Below are 19,570 nucleotides of genomic sequence, written 5' to 3'. Positions count from 1 at the left end.
AAGAAAGGAAAGGAAAGGAAAGGAAAAAAAGATTGAGGTTGCTCTCCTTCTGTCTCTGCCTATTGAAATCTCTTCTTTGAAGACCCAAATTTGGTTTACCTCCTCCATAAAGTTTTCAATGAAGACAGTATGGGAGAGATTGGATTTGGATCAACATCTCACACCCTACAACAAGATAAACTCAGAATGGGTGAATGACTTGAATATAAAGAAGGAAACTATAAGTAAATTAGGTGAATACAGAATAGTATACATGTCAGATCTTTGGGAAATGAAAGATTTTAAGACCTAGAAAGAGTTAGAAAAAAAATCACAAAATTTAAATTAAATAATTTGATTACATTAAATTAAAAGGTTTTATACAAACAAACCATTGCAACCAAAATTAGAAGGAAAGCCACAAATTGGGAACAAAATCTTCATAACAAAAACCTCTGACAAAGGTCTAATTACTCAAATTTATAAAAAGCTAAATCAATTGTACAAAAAAAAATCAAGCCATTCTCTAATCAATAAATGGGCAAGGGACATGAATAGGCAATTTTCAGATAAAGAATTCAAAACTATTAATAAGCACATTAAAAAAGTGTTCTAAATCTCTTATAATCAGAGAGATGCAAATCAAAACAACTCTGAGGTATCACCTCACACCCAGCAGATTGTTCAACATGACAGCAAAGGAAAGTAATGAATGCTGGAGGGGATGTGGCAAAGTTGAGATCTTAATGCATTGCTGGTGAAGTTGTGAATTGATCCAGTCATTCTGGAGGGCAATTTGAAACTATTGTAACTGTTTGGAACTATACTCAAAGGGCACTAAAAGACTGTCTGCCCTTTGATCCAGTCATAGCACTGCTGAGTTTGTACCCCAAAGCGATCATAAGGAAAAAGACCTGTATAAGAATATTCATAGCTGTGCTCTTTGTGGTGGCCAAAAATTGGAAAATGAGGGGATGCCCGGCAAATGGGGAATGGCTAAACAAATTGTGGTACACGTTGGTGATGGAATACTATTGTGCTCAAAGGAATAATAAACTGGAGGAATTCCATGTGAACTGGAACAACCTCCAGGAATTGATGCAGAGTGAGAGGAGCAGAACCAGGAGAATGTTGTACACAGAGACTGATACACTGCGGTACAATTTGATGTAATGAACTCCTCCATTAGGGGCAATGCAGTGATACAACTCAGAGGGATTTACGAGAAAGAACACTATCCACATTGAGAGGAAAAACTGTGGGAGTAGAAACACAGAAGAAAAACAACTGCTTGATTACATGGGTCGAAGGGATATGGTTGGGGATATAGACTCTAAATGATCACCCTAGTGCAAACATTAACATGGAAATAGGTTCTGATCAAGGACACACGGGGATAACCAGTGAAATGGGATGGGATGGGGGAGGGTGGGAGGGAAAGGATATGATTCTTGTAACCAAGGGATAATATTCTAAATTAAATAAATTTTTCAAAAAATAAACAAATAAAAAAGTCTTCCATGTTTCCCACAAATAAAGATCTCTCTCCTTCCCCAAATTTTCTCATAAAACTTTGTCTCTTCTGTCCCCTTGTCACATTATACTTTGTATCATGCTATTTGCTCATGTATCCTATCTTCCCTATTTGATTGCAAATATTTTAAAGACAACAACTGCTTCGTTTTTCATATTTTTTGTTCATCTATTCCCTAAACAATGCCTTGTACTTTGGAGATGGGAGGGCACCCTAGGGTAACAGGATCCAAACCTGAGGTTTCATTAGTCTAGGAAATTCCTGGTGTCAAAATAATTTCAGTTATCTGGGATTCTAAAAGAGCTCATGTTATTTGCCCATGGTCAAGCCACTAGTGTATATCAGAGATGGGAGTTGAATCCAGTTCTTCCTGATACCAAGATTGGATTTCGATTCATTTTGCCATATTATTTAATATGGTCTTAATAAATGTTTGTAGAATGGACCTGAATTGAATTTCATTTTCCTCCATCTCTGAAGGAAACCAGGAGGGAAATACTAATAGCAAAAGGGGGAGAAGGGGAGTTAGAAGATAAAAGCTCTGAATGAAAAAAGAAAAATACAGACTTCAGTGTTGAGTGAGGTAGCAAGTCTTCCATGAAAGAGAGCCATGTCTTTCAAAGTTAAAAGGACTTTCTATGAGTAACTAAAGACAATGTTTAATCTCACATTAATTTATATATTTATTGATCTTATATTTAGTGCCTTTATGAAGTAGAAAAAGCATTCAAACTCCTGGTGTTTTTCAGATTCTTCTGGCAAACACATTTTGCCTAACCATGTGTTTTCTGTTCCTCCAAAGAAGAAGGTATAATAAACAGCTTGATTCCCTACTCCAGTTAAACCCTCAATGGGAAGAAGGCCCCAAGAGGCGTGTTATTGTTGCAAGGACTCTATAATGTTAGAATCACTAATTTTAATCACGTTTTAATGAGCATCTTGTAATCACAAGACAGACATTAAAAAAAAAAAACAAATTCAAAGAATCTGTGTAAAACCCAAAGCAGACCATAAAGCTTCAGTTCAATTTTCCCAGCCATCATTTTGACTTTTAAAGTCCTGCTAACCTTCCCAAAGAACCCAAGCCATTTCCTCTTGTCTAGACAATATAACTTGCTTCCTTCTGGAGATAGGACATTTGGGAGCTCCCTCATCCCTCCTCCTCCCTCCTCTACTCTGCAGATTCCTTTTGGTCCACGGTGTTTCTCCTGACATCTAACCTGTGCTCTGTCTTATTTCATAAAACAAGGTTAGATTCCATCAAAAACAGGGCTGTTTCCACCAGTCCCCCACTTCCCACTGTCCCTGCCCCCCAACTTCAAACAGGAAGTCCTCTAAGTGTGGACTTGGGAATATTTCTCAGTCACTATCTCCACAAATTACTTTCATAAATTTCTTCTTTTATGGAGGTGCTTTCTCTTCCCTTGTTTGTCTTTTCTTTCCTCACCAAGTGAGGTCTCATGGCCGGGATGTCTGCCAGTTGTTTTGAGCACAGACTACAGAGAAGCCTCGAGCAGTGGTTAGAGCATTGGTTTCCTGTGGTACGAGGGCCCCCACAGTTGGATGCATCACGCCCAAGCTTTGTGTCCTCCGAGTTCGGGTCATCATCTGAAATAGTCAAAACGAGAAGTCACAGACAAGTCAAGATCAGGTAGTTGAATGGTTTCACTGCACACACAGGCAAGAGTCAAAGCATTTTGGCTGCTGAGTTTCCCTGAAGCACAGACATCTGCTTTTTGTAAAACTTTCCAATGAAGCATCACAGAGAATATTATTGGGAGAGCAGATCCTCTTTTTCTTTAAAATATAACAGTAATGGGTCTCTAGATATTGCATTCAAGATGTTCTCTTCCATTAAATCTAAATAATTTACATATTAAAGAATAGGTTAGATCGAGGTTCAAAGACTGCTTCTGACAGACTGGCTGTGTGGTCAATGATCTAGCCAAGGCAATAAAGACAAAGTGGCAGAGGAGATGCTGGGTTTCATCAAGAAAGTGAGATTCCTAATCTGGGTATTCCCTATACCCATTAAATGTCAGGTCTGGTTGCTGGCCCTGTTTTAACAATGGGCAGCTAGTCTAGTTAGCGGATAGAGTCAGGAAGATGTGAATTCAAATTCGATGTGTGACTATATCAGCTACCCTGGGCCAGGACCCTGGGCAAGTCACTTAACCTTGTTTGCTTCAGTTTCTTCATATGTAAAAGGAACTGAAGAAGGAAAATCACTGCAGTGTATTTGCTAAAAAAACCTCAATGGGATTATGAAGCGCCAGACACAACTAAAAGAACTGAACAATAACAAAAATGTTAGCCATAAGTACACTCTAATAATCCAATGGATGAATCTGTGATGTCATTGATGTGGGTACTTCCACCAATAACACAGCAGCCCTTCTCTCCCCTCTCATTCCTGAGGAGTCTTTTTATTTCCTCAAAAAGAGCTTCCACAGGGCATTCATCCTAAGTGCTGAGTGCCCCAGTTAGAGGAAAATACCACTACTACCACTACTCCTACTCCTACCACCACTGCAACCACCACCACTACTCTTACTGCTGCTACTACTAATAATAACAATGATGACTAACATTTATTGAGTGCCTACTATGTGCCAGGCACTTTACAAATGCCTAATTTGATCTTCACAACACCTTAAAAATAGGTGCTTGTTAATGCAATAATCTGGGACAATCCTGACTTTCCATGGGGAATGCTCTCCACCTCCAGAGAAAGAACTATTGGAGTCATCTTTCCCTTCAATGTATCTTTAGTTTTATTTTGAGGTTTTGGTTATGTATGCATGAGGTCTTACAACAATGACCAATATGGAATGGAAGTGTGTTTTGCAGGACAATAAAAAAATTTTAATAGATTTAAAATTGGTTCTGTTACTCTCTCCATTCTTCAGTTGAGGAGGAAACTGAGGCACCAAAAGGTTAAAGGACTTGCTGAGGTTCACAAAGCTACTAAGAACCTGAAACTTGATTTGAAGAACTCAGGTCTGCCAAGGCCAGCATTCTTCCCACTGAGTCACTTCGAGTAATTCACTACTGTACCAGTACTATCTATAAGCCTTTTGAAGGCAGGGACATGAGATTGTACTTTTTTTAAATCGATTATTTTTCAGCCACAAAATTAACTTTATCTCACCATTTACAGTCATTTAAGGCTTGATTATAGCAGAATACAAAAAAAAGAGACTTTTAAAAAATCATTTTTGTTCTCCTAAAGTCAGAGTAGAAAAATCTAGAACATTAAAAAAAGCACAGTTTATAAACTATTGAAAATAGTATCTAAAACACTGGAAAGTTTTCAAAGAAGTATATATATATATAGATGATACTCTGTGAGAAAATGAATTTAAAATGAATTGTTATAATTGATGGATTCATGATATCAAAATCTTTTTAGATACTCCCAGGAACAAAATCCATTTTTATCAATTCAATTCAACAAGCATTTATTAAACACTTGCCATGTTCGAAGTACTACATTAACTGCTAGGTATACAGAGAAAAGTAGAATAATTGTCTGATCTAAATGGAAAATAGCATGTAAACAAATAAAGAAATAAACAAAATACATAGAAAATAAACTTGGAGGGAAGAGGAAGCATTAGAAATTCGAAGAATCTCAAATGGCTCTTATAAGAGGTGGGGCTTGAGCTTGAACACAGTGAGGTCTAAAAAGTGTTATTGTGGGAGGAGAGCATTCTAGACTAAAGGCTACCTCTTAGTGGAAGCAGAAGATAGAATGTTGGGAGTGACATGGTCAGACCTATGCTTTAGAAATAATACTCTGCAAATTCAGACTCAGATACTTCCTAGCTATGTGACCCTATGCAAGTCACTAATTGCCTAGTCCTTACTTCTCTTTTGCCTTGGACTTAATATTTAGTATCCATTCTAAGACAGAAGGTTAAAAAAAAAAAGAAAATCACTCTAGGAACTACATGGAAGACTGAAGAAGGGAGATACTGGGAAAAGCAAGTCTGATAAGGCTATCACTATAATTCAGTTTGAGGTGACCGGATTTGAATTAGGGTTTTGGCTGTGTGAGTAAAGAGGAGATAGATGGGACTGGGACAGGATTAATGCCCAATGAAAAGAGTTTTAACTGTCCATTCATATAAAATAACTTTGAGCTTTCTGCAGAAAGTCTACATTGCCGTGCATGTAAAAATAATTATTTATTTTACATATTGATTCTACCATGAGATGTTAGTTTCTTAATTATCTATCCTATACTTTTTTTAACCCTTATATTCCTTCTTAGAATCTGTGATTCTTACTGCTCTTCTGCCTTAGAATCATATTCTCACAGAGCACCAAGTCAAGGATGTCCAGAATCATATTCTAAGGCAGACGAGCAGTAAGGGCTAGGCAATGGGAGTTAAGTGACTTGCCCAGGGTCATACAGCTAGGAAGTGTTTGAGGCCAGATTTGAACCTAGGATCTCCCATCTCTAGATCTGGCTCTCAATCCACTGAGCCACCTAGTTTCCCCCATCCTATACTTTTTGAAAGGAAAAAAAAATCCATAAAAATATCATCTTTCCATTCCTAACAGTGTCTTGTAGAATAGGTGCTTAATAAGTATTTAAATCAAACATTTAACAATGTTTTTTAAGCTAAAAATCTTATTTCATCTTAAAAACAATTAAAAATAAGTGGCAAGGCATATGTTATTACACATAACATATGATTTGTCCTCAAAATCTAAGTGCCGTTTTAAGTTTTAATAACTTAAAATACCTGAAAATACTAGATTAGATACTACAATCCAAGGACATTTTTCTGGAAAATGTACACCCTGTTTGGATCTAAATTTTATAAACCCTTGAGTACCTAGGGACTGTTTTACCAAAAAAGCCAAAGACACTGGTTTCCTGAACTGTGGCAAAGACTTCCTCTCCAGCAAATACAGTTCTCTGCCAAATTAGGTTGCAATAGTTTCCTGCTGTCTTCTGCCTCAGTCCTCCTCCCTCTCTTGCCTCTGATGCTCTGAGCTACCTACAACCATTCTTCTCCCTCATTTGCACAGTTTTCGGTTTGGTGACTAAAACAGAGCCACGTACAAAATGAGGGAGAGAAGCCCTGCCTGGGTTCCTGGCTCCTCTGCTCACAGAGCACCAAGTCAAGGACATCCAGGTTGACACTAGCTTCTCCTAGGCCAGATGCTCTCAGGACCTGGGTCCTCTCTGAACTGCAGAGCTGGAAGGTGTGTGGAAGGGAAGTTAGCCATAAAGTGCCTCTGAGAAGAGCAAAGAACAGAGAATCTGCTGTGACAAGGACATTCCTCATGCCCCAAGCCAGTGAGGAGGAAAATTCTGACTTTTGAGTTCAACAGAAAGAAACTTAAAATAGAGAAGAAAGCATGGGGTGATTGGATTGCCAAGCAAATGTTTAATTTTTTTTCTGGTCAAAATGCATTGAATACCAAGACAAGTTCCAAACCCATCAAGTGCCAAGGTTTGACTGTATTCAGTCAAAATCTTGCCACCCTGTAACTTCTATCTATTTGTCCTAATTTGGATGTAAGAAGAACACAGAATAAATCTATTGTCCTATTGCTCCTCAAATATTTGAAGGGAACAACCACAATTCTCCCTTTATTTATCCCTTCTTCAGGATGAACACTGATTGAAACAACATGCATGTGGAGGCAACCAAGGATATACAGAGAGTTACCAATGAAGAAAGGAAGATCTAAGACCTCCTCCCTGATGCCCTGATGCACATACCAGTAAAAAAATAAACAAACCAATGAAAGTGGTGTCCACCATGGAGTCACAATCTAATCACCCATGTGCAGAGACTAACATCATAACAGACGTCACGTCGGGTGACACAGCAAGAGGATGCTCTCACCAGTTTCTGCCATCTCTGGAGGAAATTAACCTGAGTATATATGAACCAGCCTCCTCAGGGATGCTCATGATGATGGGAGCCTGATACAAAAAGCCATGCCTTTTAGCCATGCTAAGAAGAGTCATTGCAGAGGGGAACTCAAAAGTCACACAAGGTACTGATTAACTTATCTGAGTTGGTCAAATGGCTAGAAATAATGGCCACAAATAAGAATTGCCCCTAAACTAGGCAAACAAGTCCCCAAAATAAGAAAATCAAATTCTTATCTGGAATTATGAACATAAAAATGAAAATATAAGTGTTTTTCTTTTTTCTTGGGGAATGGTTAGAAGAGGAGAAGATTATAAAGCTGAGTAAAACACGATCTCTGCTCACAGTAACCACGGTCACATATGACATGGTTTCCAGACTTAACCATTTTGGTTGTTATCCTCTAGACAAGGGTTTCTGAACTTTCTCTTCTTCATTTCTCACCTAGCTACAGTGATCTTGGGGTTCTCTAACTTCTCCACCATAACCCAAGATTAGAAAAACCTCATTATCTTGCAAGATCTCATCAGCCTTGGTGCACCATCTCATAACCTTCATCCCCTCTGATTGTGGGATAGAGTTTTAAAACCTCCATTTAAAGATGGAGCTTAGATCAGAACATACCATTCACCTGCTGCTCTTCTTAGGTACTTCTCTGACCTTACTATGGCATTGCATGTTCTCCCTCTCCCCTTTTCAATTTGCTTTTGTGTGTTGTCTTCTTCCATTAGATTGTAAGTTCCTTCCAGGAAAGGGACTATTTTTTCTTTTTTCTGAGTTATTTCCTAAGCACTTATCATGGTGCCTGGCATACAGTAGACATGTAATAAATATTTATTGACTGACTACTAACCTGGGTACAGACCTCAAAGAGATGTGGATAGATTTCATGGGAAAGGTCTGATGAATTGATTAGGGCAAAAAATATGTCTATTTCAAAATGGTGTAACTGGATCCCTCACTTATTTTAGTTTTGCATTTAGTAAAGTTTAATTAAATTAAATTAATTAAATTATTAATTTAATAAAAATTAAATTAATTAATTAAAGTTTAGTTATGCATTTAGTAAAGATTAATCTTAGAAGGGATAAATAAGTTTCATCAGACTGCCAGTGAGATCTATGCCACAAAAAGAGTTAAGAATCTTGGTTGTAGAATACAGTTTACTTATATCCTTCAGTGTGGTCTCCAGGATGGGCTTAAAATATACCAAATGTGATCCTATCAGTGAAGAGTATCATGTGAGTATGAATTATCAGTAAACATTTACTGATAAGCATTTACTAAGCACTATGTGCCAGACACAGTGCTGGGCGCTGGAGACACTAGGGGAAAAAAGTAAAAACACAAAAAGTAGACCTGCCTTCAAGGAATTTATATACTAATGAGAGAGAGAATGTTCAAATAAATAGGTACATACATAAAACAGAAAGAGTAGATGGAAGGTAATTTTTGAGGGAAAGGTCCATGTGGCTGGGGAGAAGTGAGAAGGCTTTCCTGCAGAAAGCAGTATTTGTCTAATATTGCACTAGCTTTTTTTCAGAAATCACTTCTTGCTTCAAAGCTTTAATAAACTTACTTTCTTACTGGCATGAGAAATATGCATCCATATTTCTAATAATGCAAGTCACAATTGATCCAAAACTGCCCTTCATGAATAAGTCATCCATAATGTCCTATGAAGGTTGCCTCAAGCATCCACCTAATGTGCAGAAAGCTTTCTCCACATTCTCTTGATGTGTTATAGATACCAATGGAGCTAGTGAGCTGTCCATCAGTTATTCCTTCCTTGTTCTCATAATATGTCTGCCATCTTTTTTTTTCCTCATTCACACATTTCTTTGATGATGTCCTTTATAGCACTTCTGAATAATTCCTCACTTTTAATGTGTTACAGGTGGTTCAGCCCATCATGAGGTTCTCTGAAACTCAGTAAACAACTTCAGAGATTATTGTGATGCATATTTATAGCTTTAAAATATTGGTTTAAAAAAATCAATCACATCAATTGAGGAATGGCTAAACATGTTATGATACATGGATGTGAAAGATTATTAAGCTATAAGAAATGATGGACATGGTTTCAGAAAAATTTGGGAAGATTTATATGAACTGATACAGTGAAATGAGTAGGACCAGAGGAACAATTTCTACAATAACAGCAATCTTTTAAAGACCACAAATTTTAAAAGATTTAGGAACTCTGATAAATATAGTGACCGGCTACACTTCCCAAAGATTCATACTGAAACATGTTCTCCTCTTCCAGTCAGAGAAGTGACAGACTCAAAGTGCAGATCAAAGCATATTTACTTTTCCTGTTTTCTATTTTTTAATATGACTAATATAGGAATTAGTTTTACCTTTTCTTGTCTTCTCAATTGGTGGAAGAAGTGAGAGGAGGATATTTTTGAATTGAAAATTTTGAAAAAAATCAAATCTCTCAGATTTTTTTCACAAGGATTGCTTTTTCAGTCACACCTCTACTGTACATCCATTTATTCTTTGACTTTAAATGTACTTCTATATGTTTATCTCTGTTAAATGTTATCTTGTTGGGGGCAGCTGGGTGACTCAGTGGATTGAGAGTCAGACCTAGAGATGGGAGGTCCTGGGTTCAAATGTGACCTCAAGATACTTCCTAGATGTGTGACCCTGGGCAAGTCACTTAACCCCCATTGCCTATCCCTTACCACTCTTCAAAACCCAGTATTGATTTTAAGATGGAAGGTAAGGGTTTAAAAAAAATGTTATCTTATTCCATTCAATCCTGTTGAAGTATTTGGGAACTTTATTCTGCAAACTACTATATTTTCTTTTCTTTTTTTTAAACCCTTACTTTCCACCTTGGAATCCATACTGTACATTGATTCTGCCCCCTACTAGATTTTCTATGTACCCACCACACACACGCACATAGGTACACACAGGGAGTTTTGTGATATTCATTTGCTAAACATCTGACTTACAAATGATCCAGATATAAAAGTGGATGCTAATACTAAACATCTCCTGTTCTCCTGCCCCAGCCCTTGGTACACTGGAGCTAAAGGTTCCTCAGCCAGGAAAAAATCTGAGAATCTTAAGCCAATCTCTCTTTCCTCCAATTGAAACTCTGCTCTACCCCTGGAGTCCTCACTTTGGAAGTTAAGCCTAAATGGGTTGCAGGTGAGGGGACCACTTTTCTGCTGTAGAGTGGGGTTGGAGGGTGTCCTACCATTATAGCAATGGTATTCCCAATTTCCTAGGTTCAAATTTGGAATGAATTTTCTTATAGAATTTTTAGATTCTATAGTTCAATTAGCATAATTCAAATCCCTTAACATATATTATATTTACTATCTGAGCCACTCAGAGAAACCAGCCTGAACTTACAGCACTGTCTCTGTAGGAAAATACTTTCATAACATCAAACACTCAAGAGATTTAAACTTGGAACACAAACAATTTATATATGTCAGATACTATCTGCATTTTACCTTGGTGATGTTGCTATTCAGTTTTTATTTCTCAGCAGAAGATAAATATACCTATTCTTAAAGGCATCTATATTCTTACTGGGTACCACCAGGAGAGACATAGCTATAGAGAAACTTCTAAGTCAAAATTTCTTTGGAAAATAATTTTTTCCTAAATAAAAGTCAATAAATCAACCTACTTTAGACCTAATGCAATATCACTATTAGTAGATTTTTTATTCTTCCTAGGTTTTTTAATATATTAAGTACATTTTTCCTCAAAACAAAATTTTATTTATGCGAAATGTAGACTACAGTGTAATTTTTTTCCACTGGTTCAAAGCAATTTTAAATAAATCACCATAGTAGGAAGCAATTAATTTTCTCCCTAATTTGTTATCTTGTTTTTATCTGGGATTTGGAATCTAACAAACATCCAGTCTGTTCATTGTACTAAATTCCTTATTTATATGGGCTATGTTAAAAAATTATATTTGAAAAAAATCCTTCATTTAATAAATGTTCAATTTCTCTCATTCAATAAACCCATAAGTGTATGCTCTGAGATACTATTTTTACTGTTACACAATTGATTAAAATATCTATAAAATACAAGATCCCATTGTAGTTATTACTTGATGACAATATCTTTGAATTAGTAGAGCATACTGGTACTTTAAAGGCTTTCCTCCAATGTTGTGTCTCCCAAGGATTTGTTTAAAATCATATAAAATTCTTTAAAAGATGCAACCTTAGGAATATCTTCAACTGAAGCACATAACAGGAAGATGTAAGCTCATTGCTTTCAGGGAAGATATCCAATATGGAATCCAAATGGAAAAGGAAATCTTTGTGGATTGTGAAGTCATTCCTATATGTGGGTAACATTGTGCTGATTGAATCAAGCCCTGAAACAGTATAAAGTTGCTTAATTGAGATCCCTAATTATTCACAAAAGTGTAATCAAATTATCCACACAGGAAAAACCCAATCTATTAATATATATCATAGATACACATTTCAGATAACCAAATAGTTGGGTCAAAAATTATGGAGAATGCATAGAGAACATAGGGAAGGAATTGGGATTTGGGAAATAATGTGGGACTTTTGATGATTCCAAGATTCTCCCCTGCCCTAGAAACACATCTTTTAAACATCAGTATTCTTCTGGTAATGCTATAGAAATATGAGTCATGGATTACTAATCTCTGAAGCACTGAAGTTGCAGGGCCCTACCCTACAAGGGTGACATAAATATACATAACAGAAATGAATAGGCTATTACATATTTCCAAGCAGGAGAAGCAACAAAATCATCAGAGAAAAATATGGCTTTTTTTGAGATTTCACTTCTACTTGACGTATTACTAGAAATGCTGGTAATACAAGTATCTCTGACAAAGGCCTCATTTCTCAAATATATGGAAAACTGAGTCAAATTTACAAGAACACAAAGCATTCCCCAATTGATAAACAGTCAAAGGGTATGAACAAGGCAGTAGCCAGATGAGGAAATTAAAACTATCTATAGTAATATGAAGAAATGTTTCAAATCATTGTTAATTAGAGAAATGCAAATTAAAACAACTTTGAGATACCACTTCACAACTATCAGAGAGACTAATATGACCAAAAAGGAAAATGATAAATGCTGGATATGGGAAAATTGGGAGACTAATGCACTGTTGATAGAACTATGAATGGAAACAACCACACTGAAAAGCAATATGGAACCATACCCAATGGGGAATAAAATTATGCATATCCATAGTTTATAAAACTGGACAGTAATGTAGAAGAATAAATTAGATTTAGAGCAATATCTCACATCTTATAGAAAGCTATGTTCCAAATAGGTAGATGAACCAGATACAAAAGGTCATATCATAAAGAAATTAATGAAAGATAGAAAAAAAAATATGTAGTAGATCTATGAACAGGAAACAAGAAATAGAGACAAATACAAAAGAGAAAATAGATCATTTAAATTAAATTAAATTTAAAACTTTTTGAATATTAAATCAAATAAAGCTATGATTAAAAGAGATACAATTAACTGACAGAGGAAACCTTTTTTTTACAGAAGAGGATAGCAGAATGGAATAAAAGCCAGAATCTGACCATATGCTGTCTAAAAGAAACACATTTAAAGCAGGGGACACATACAGAGAGAGATAAAAGGCTGGGGCAGAATCTACTATGCTTCAGTCAAAGTTTAAAAAAAAAAGCAGGAGTAGCAATTATGATAATACTCTTGCACCATACAAAATGATAAATAAGATGATTACCAAAAAAATCAGGAAAGACTTATATGAAGTGATACAAAGTGAAGTGAGAACCAGGAGAAATTTGTACACAATCATATCAATATAGTACAATGATCAACCATGAATGACTTAGCTATTATCAGCCATGCAATGATCTAGGACAACTCCAAGGAGCCCATGATAAAAAAAAAAAAGGCTATCCACTGCTATAGAAGGAAGAGATAAAGTCTGAATGTAGTTTGAAGCAAGCCATTCTTCACTTTACTTTTTTCACAATGTGATGAACATGGAAATATGTATTGTATAATAACAAATGTCCAACCCATATCATATTACCTGCTGTCTTGGGAAAGGGGAAGCAAAAGATGAAAGGAGATCATTTATTACAAAATATCAGAAAACAATTATTAAAAATTATACTAATATGTACTCTGGAAAAAAATTAACAAAAAAGACAATCTTTTAAAATAAGCTTCTCTGATAGATCTTATTTGCAAGATATATGAAACTAATTCAAATTTGTTAGAAAATTTCCTTTTCCCAATTGATAAATGGTTAAAGGATATGAACAGATAGTTTTCAAGGGAAGAAACTCATAGTATAAGGATGATATTAGAAAATAAGTATTGTTTTATTAGTTTAGAGATAAGAAGTAAAGTGGCTGGCTTGAGAAAAGAATTGGAGTTTGAAGCAGAGCTGAGAGAGTGTGTTAATTTCAATTGTTGACACTTATAACTATTTTTTTGTGTCAATTACTCTCTCTGGCAGTTGGAGTTAGTCTCTGGCAGTTGGCAGAGACACACTCTCAGAGACTCAGGGCTGCAGGAGGTAACATCTTTGCCTCTCTCTCTGTCTGAGGGAAAGACCTGAAGGAGCTCAGTGTTTTCCTTTCCCAACTTGGGAAACACTATCGATCATTTATTGTGGTTTTTTTATAGATTGATTTAACTCTGAGTAGACCAAAGAAAAACCTGGTCTTTGGTTTGGACTCTAAGTCTTAAGAGTCCTAACTTGATTCTTGTTGAGACTCAACCAGCTAACCTTTGCTATTTTAAAATTTGAAGGCAAAGTTAAGAATTATAAGGAAAATAGTGGTAGTTTTATTTAGATAGTATAAATTTGGGTTAGTCAGATCAGGGAGGACTAGTGTAGCCTGTGAAACACAGGAGAAGTGGTTCCTTACAGAATCAGGGAGTTTATTTGGGTGGATTTAGAATCCCTTAAAATTAGAAATCCTTTGTTATCCTTATGTATATATTTCAATAAATATTTTATTTTTATAATAAGAGTCTCTTTAGAATCTTTGCACCTGACCCAGAAGGGAAGTTCACATTTGAGCTTCACTTCATCACTGAAGATACTTTTGATTACATCTATCAAAAGTATCTGAACCTGTTTTGAACCTGTTTTGGCATAGTTTTCTATCTTTTTATATAACTCACTATCTATTATTTTTTACAATAGACATATGTTAAAAAGCTCTATATCATTCCTAATTAGTTAAGTGCAACACAAAGTGATTCTGAAATTTCAGCTCATACCCATCAGAGTGGCAAAGATGACCAAAAGAGGAAAATGATAAGTATTGTGATGGGCTGTGGATAAACAGGCACATTTGACATACAAATAGGTACAACCATTCTAGAAAACAATTTGGAATTATATGTAAAAAAAGTTACTGAATCCTTTGATCCAACTTTATCACTGCTAGAGCTATATCCAAAAGAGATAAAAGAAAGAAAAGGTCCTTTATGTGCAAAAATGTTTGTATGAGCAAAATTTGTGGGGACAAAAAAATCCCTTAAAATTAAGGAATGTTGATCAATTAAAATTAATTGAATAAGCTATGGGATAGAATACTATTGAGCTGTAAGAAATTAGGAAAAGATGATTTCAAAAAAATATGGAAACATATATATTTGATGTACTAGCTACAGTGTTTTGGAGCCCCTTTGAATGGAGGGTGAGGACTGCTATTTAAGAAGTTCCTTCAAGCCAGACATCTCTTCATTTTCCATCTGGCTCTACTATTTTGGACTTTATCATTCCAGGTAACTTGCTTTTCTCTTCCTTTCCCTTTCTTCTCCCCCTTTTCAGCTTCCTTTAATGTGTTATCACACACACACACACACATACACCTCATTATATTATAAGATCCTTGACAGCAAGAACTGTATTTCTTGTTCATATTTGTATCTCCAGGGTTTAGCACAGTGCATGGCACAGAGTAGGCTGACTAGATTGGCATTAAAACCATGGAGCTGGAAATAACAGAGCTGTCCTTTGTCATTCATTGGACAATGTTAAAAGAAAAGCATTATTTGGGATAGATGAGGAAAGACTATTACCAGGCACCTGTTCATAATTAGGTTTTGGTAGCTTTTGTGACTTTAGGCAATTTAATTCTTTATAAGGCAATGATCTGACTCAAGTAAGCCACCAGACCTTGGGAAAGATGCTGCTACCTTGGTTTCTCTCTGAAAAGAAATTGCCCTGACATGGATCTTCATGTCTCTTTCCTATAACCCCTGACTGGCAGAAAGGCAGTCAGAGAAGAGTGCAGTTTGTTTTCCTTGCCATAGGCATCTGGTGTCCTCTGGCAGTTTTTGGAATGATCTCTGACAGCGAGGGGCAGAAGAGAGTAGAGGAAGTGTTAATTTTCCAATAATAGTATAGACTATGTTGAGAGGTACTTTCAAAAGAAAGATGCATTTCTGATACTGCAAATATCTGGGGTTGTGCCTCATCACCCTAAGATTATGGTTAAAAGCCAAGATGTAGTACTATTATTTTACCAGAGAACTTCAAAGACATTTGAAGTACTCAGAGGGCCACTTGGAAAAACCTCTGATAAGATAACACCTCACCACCCCATTACAAACATACACATGCCACAGCCCCAAAAGAAGTACTTACAAAGAGCTCTCTAACTACAAACTCATCCAGCACTGAGCAGATTCAATGGAAGGCACAAAAACAAACAAACATATTTGACCATTTCTAGGAAAACTGAAGCATTCCCCCATACTCAGAATTGGATTTCTTTCCAATCATAGACACCTGGTTCAGGTCTCCCCACTTTGGCCTCATCCAGGGCTCCTCCAGCATCTTTACTTAGCACACACTTGACCCACAAACACATTGAAAATAGGGCAAAAGTCACAATAGACATTTGCAACACAGTCCATACACAAACTCTATCAGGAATGAGATGTTTCCCTATATCCAAATTACTCTGTCTCTCTTAATCTAGGCTTCTCAGAGTTTCCAGATGTCCTGTTAATGGAGGGGGGAAAGTAATTTGCCTCTTACCCATTTAACCTAAAAAGTTACATTGACCTGGCCAGGATTTAGCAGCTCACAAATACTACAGCCTGGAGAAAAGCCATTCAAAGGATGCATACGGTCCAGTGACCACTCCTGTGTCCCATACCTTAAGAACAATTTTGTTTATTTAAACTTCTTAAAAAATTGAAATGGTTCTGAAATGGTTCTGAAAACAGCTCAGAACGGTTTAACAAGCTGACACCCCCATTTTAAAATGGTTAGTTACCTATGTAAGTCTGTCCTTAACATGAATTCATCAGATTAAAGATCATCTCATTGTTTCTTGAAGTTTGTTTATTGGTGAGATGAATACATATAAAAATACCATAGCAGGGCATATGTGTTTGGTGGTTTTTGTTTGTTTCAGAAAGCAACAGAGTAGATAGTACATTGATTTTGAAATCAGTAAGTCCTGGAATCAAATTCAGTCTTTAACCCATACTGTGTGGTTATAACTAAGGGGAGTCAACAAGTGTTTTGTTTTTTAAACCCTTACCTTTTGTCTAAGAATCAATACACGTTTAGGTTCCAGGGCAGAATAGTGGAAAGGACTAGGCATTTCAGGTTACCTCACCCAGTATTACACAGCTAGGAAATGTTCGAGACAAGATTTGAGCCAGAGTCCTCCCAATTCCAAGCCTGGCACTCAATCCACTGAGCCACTTAGCTGCCCCTTAACAAACATTTATAAAGCATTTACTTTGTGTCAGGCACTGTGTGAAAGCCTGGGAAAATAAATAGAAGCAAAAAGAAATCCAGTTTCCATCCTTGAGCATTGGAGGGGAGAGGGGGGAAACAACCTCATTAAAAAAAAATGAAAAAGGCAGAGGGGCCTAACTTTAAGAAGACCTGGTAGAGAAAGAATTCCTGAAGGTCAATAGATAGGGGAAGAAAGGCAGAAAGGAATGAAGAAGGGAGCATGGTTAGTCTGGGGGTCCTTCCTTAAAATAGAGGTTCCAAGAGGAAATAACCAATTAAAGGAAGGGCAATAGGGGCAGAGGTATCTGTCTGGATAAGAAGGCTCTAAAAAACTTCTTCCCCAGATACTTTTTAAAGACATAAGTTACAAATGAGTTGCTAGTTTGCAACAGTAGATAGTTTTCCCAGTGAAAATTATAGGTCTTGGTAAACAGACATAGATGGCTGGATGGATGCAGAGATAAAAACAATGATCTATATACGAACAGATATAGAGATATGTAGATAGATAGACAGATACAGAGATGGATACAAAATACAGAGACAGACACACAGAAATATAGATATAAAGGAATAAACATATCTATATCCATAAACACATATGCCATGTTGCATTATATCTGTGCTTGTTAATGTAAAATTCCAATACAAATAAATCTACTTTCTTTGTTTCAGGAAATTCTTGGAAAAATATTTAAAAGGTCTATTTGCAATGCAAATAATGAACTCTCTTCTTCTAGGTATATTGATAAGTTGGTTTTATTTCAACATTTACAAGTGCCCAACAAAAAGAATAATCAAAACCTGTGGCTTTGGAAAAAGGCCAAATTTACAAAGCCACTCATAAATCCAGTGTACTCCTTGTGGAAATTCTATAAAAATCTGTGTTTTTGCTGTGTCTCCTGGTGATCTTTATTAGTGTGATTGAACAACATGACAGTACATCCCTACATATTTCTACTCAAAATTGACCTGGGTGTACTGGATTAGAAGCAGTCTTTCTCCCTTACTATTCTTGACAGCCTGGAAGGGATCTAATTAGAGTGGAATATTAGGTATCGAACAGATTAGGTATCCAGCCAATCAGATTTGCTACTGACATGGTGGTTATTGCCATTTATACCCATTTCTGGCAGTATTGTTAAGAATTAAATCATGGCATTAGAGAGCCTGTCTTGGCTGAGAACTCCTAATAGGTCATCATTTTATGTCCTGACCTCCTAGACAGTGGCAGGTGGAACGGGCAACATCGGCTCCCAAATGCTGAGAGCTGGATGCTCAGTCTACTAGATGGGTGTTTATGGGGTTGGTTTTTTTTTTTTTTTGAGGAATTTAAAAAAATCCACCATGCCATATGCTGCCAGGCTCATATGCAAATAGCCAAAATTACAAATAATAAAAAAAGAACCAACTGTTTTAGAGGTTAGCTATTTGCTGTCAGCACTACAGTAGTAGCAGGCCAGTTAATGAAAGGAATCTAGGGTGCCCAATGTTATCAACCTGAAGAGGTAAGCATTATGAAATCCAAGCTTCATTCAAACCATGTTCAACCTCTGCCCAGGGATAATTGGGTGCCAAGTGTCTATTTGGCTGAGAGGAAGGGTAGCCTTGCATTCCAGCTGGCCTGAAGGTTGGGTTAGCTTTCCTAATACTCTGTGCAGCTGAGGCCCATTGTCCACTGATTTGGTAAGAGAGAAAAGGTTAAGTCCCATTTCAATTGGGCTGAGTTAGTGTTCCTGGATTTGTCAGCTTCAGGCACTTTAAACATCAGACAGCTTTAGTAATCGGAGAGATCACTTAATACCATTTTATTTTTTAAATCTCAGGAGAATTAGCTTTTGTAGGGCTGTTTGCAAACACCTAACCTTTCAATATCAAAGAGCCTAAAATCTCTCAAAGCAGTCTGCAAATTGTTTATCTGAAATCATGAAAATGGTATGTGCTTCTGATTTCTCTTGGTATTAGAGCCAATTATTACCAAGTTTCCCAGACTATTCAAATATAGAATTTCACACACACCAAGTTAAATTCACACATTTATTTCCCATTTTGAATAATAATTTTTAAAATCCTACAACAAGCAATAGCACCACTGTAGAACTGATATGTATTCATACCTCTATGTGTGTGGAATATAAAATTATTCCATTTTAGAAATGTTGTGTTAACATTCATTTGCACCTCGAACAGGTCACTGGGAAAGCCTGATTTGCACCTTCTTAAAGGAAATATAAAACTAGTCACATTAGATGAATATGGAAGGTGCTGCAGTTTAAAGAACTGTCAAAATACAAAAGTCATCAGAAAAAACACAAACACACATGTGCGGGTGCTCTGAGAAGGTTGCGATGACAGTCTCTTGTTACATTGACTGCACACAGCATGGAACTCCTAGATGATATG

This window comes from Monodelphis domestica, chromosome 4 (assembly GCF_027887165.1).
Source record: "Monodelphis domestica isolate mMonDom1 chromosome 4, mMonDom1.pri, whole genome shotgun sequence".
Lineage (NCBI taxonomy): Eukaryota > Metazoa > Chordata > Mammalia > Didelphimorphia > Didelphidae > Monodelphis > Monodelphis domestica.
The sequence above is the reverse complement of the archived record's forward strand: the minus strand, read 5'-3'. Positions refer to the sequence as shown.